This window comes from Clupea harengus, chromosome 19 (genome assembly GCF_900700415.2).
Source record: "Clupea harengus chromosome 19, Ch_v2.0.2, whole genome shotgun sequence".
Classification (NCBI taxonomy): Eukaryota; Metazoa; Chordata; class Actinopteri; order Clupeiformes; family Clupeidae; genus Clupea; species Clupea harengus.
In genome coordinates, this window is record NC_045170.1 from 12694987 (window position 1) to 12697486 (window position 2500).

General features: G+C 47.7%; 1 protein-coding gene across 1 annotated transcript in view; it reads left to right on the plus strand.

Moving 5' to 3' along the window:
• Nucleotides 1-2500, plus strand: part of pvrl2l (PVR cell adhesion molecule related 2 like) — a 99127-nt gene that overhangs the window by 83897 nt on the left and 12730 nt on the right. The window lies entirely within an intron of this gene.

Here is a 2500-nt window from a genome sequence, read left to right on the forward strand (position 1 = left end):
CCTGAGACAGCTCAGCTGAGAGGCGTGGGGCTGTGCAGCTCCCAGTGGCTTATAGCCCTCCTCAGCGTGAGCCCTTATTCTGGGTGGGGTAGTGCTGTCAGCACCACCCAAGGCGCCGCGCCACTCTCCGTGACAACGCTCGCAATGGACCACCCCGGGTGCCCGCACGCGCCACACAGTGCTGCCACGCTGAACACGCTGGCATGGCTCATTAAGGAGAAATGGAGATGGTGTAGCTTAGCTTTGTGTGCGGTGCTGGGATGGCACACTCAAGGGCAGACCTGTAAATATAGGCTCTGTTCTCAATGTGGTTTTTATTGAGATATCTGGGTCCGTTTGGCTCTTTAATGCCATTTGTGAGTCTATTTGGTTTGATGTCTTTTATCACGCTTCTGTGGATGCTGCTATTGCTTTTCTCCTCCTCCCTCCCTCCCTCTCTATCCCTCGTTCTCTATGACTTTTTAACTTTGGTGCAGCTTGTTGGTTCATTCTCACCTCTCTCTCTCCTTGCCTCTCCTGCTTCTCTGTCTCATACTTTGACTTTCCGACTTTGTCTGTGCAAGTCCCTCTTGTCTCCCTGTCCTGTCTCTTTGTCTCACTCTCTTCTCTGTTCTTTAACCTGTGCCCTCATCTCTCTCTCTCTCTCTCTCTCTCTCTCTCGCTCTCTCTCTCTCTCTCTCTCTCTCTCTCTCTCTCTCTGCATTCGTGAGTGACATTCCACAAGCCGCTGTGGCTGACTCACGCAGGCCTCATCACTTATGCATTCAGTTACCTGGTAGCTGGGCTGCCTTGGGTGGAGATCCACCCCTCTGCCGGGCCTATACACACACACACACACACACACACACACACACACACACACACACACATATACCCACTCACAAGCATACACACACACACACACACACACACACACACACACACACACACACACACACACACACACATACACACACACATACACACACACATACACATAAATATGCTCCCAAACATATACACACACATTTACACTCACAAGCACACACACACACACACACACACACACACACACACACACACACACACACACACACACACACACACACACACACTCAGTGAAACAGATCATCCAAGACCCTGCTGAGCCCCAGTTTCAGGGACGTGACCTGTGTGAGTGACAACCAGAGAGGAAGGGAAAAGAGCAGGGGAGGACAGAGTTAGAAAGGAAGCCAGAACAAGAAGAGAAAAAAAGAATATAAGAGCCCTCAACTGCTCTTGGAAAAAAACAAGGATTTTGTCATAACACTACCATCACTAGGCTTGTGCTCACCTTTCAAAGCTTTGCAGTCCAACAGCAATGCACCTAATGGGTAACATGTTGAACATGATTGAATGTAAGTGTATTGAAAGTGTATCTTTTGAAAAGCCACATTAGTCCACGTAGCTATTAATGTCTCTGTTGGTTACTGTGAAGCTTGAATTGAAAGCCCATCACACTGACTGAGAGGACTGGAAGATTGTTATCCATTATTTGGATAGGATCTTAGATTGACATACTTGAAAGTGTCTGTGTGAATGTGCACAGGCCCGTTTGTTCTCATCATGGCGTGATAGCTAATTTTTGGCCTGTACCGGTGTTTTGACAGAACTGTATAACTGTGGAGATGCAAATATGTGTGGTTTTGAATAGGTTTTCAGTAGGTGTATCTGTAAATATGGAAATGGTTGAGTGTGTATCTGTTTGAAGGGCAGGTGTGTGTATGTGGGTCGGGGCAGCAAGGGCTGTGTAAATCTGTCTGTGTATGTATAGGTGTGACAGAAAGAGTAAAAGTGTGTGTGTGTGTGTGTGTGAGTGTGTGTGTGTGTGTGTGTGTGTGTGTATGCATTTAGGCTCCAGAGGGTAATTGTTGTGTGTGTTTTGGCGGGGCTCACATTGAAGAGCAAAGTAGAAGAGAGAGGGGAGGAGAGGCGAGGAGAGGAGAGGAGAGGAGAGGCAGTGTGGCTTTAATCTGATAAGAGGAGAGCAGATGGGGGGAAAGTCACAGCCAGTCTCTGCTCAGTCGGCCAGCTCCGAACCAAAAGCCATCTTTGGGATGGGTGGCTTGAAAATGGATCTTTATCCCCTGTGGACTCTCTCAATCTCCCTTGCACAAACAGGGATGCGCGCACACACACACACACACACAGACACACACACACACTCTCTCTCACACACACACCTTCACACACACACACACACACTCACACTCACACAAACACACACACACCTTCAAACACTCACACAAACACACACACTCTCACACACACTCACACTCACATCCCAATTTGCAAAAGGCAGAGAGGTGTACGCACACACATTTTAGAGCCACACATATACACACTCACACACACAGCTAAATGTACACTCACATATCCAAACACTCCAAAAACTCATACACACTTTAACCTTGGTCAGCTCACTTCTCATTGACAAACCCTCAACCATTTCTCTTACTCTTTCGCCATCTATCAATGTATC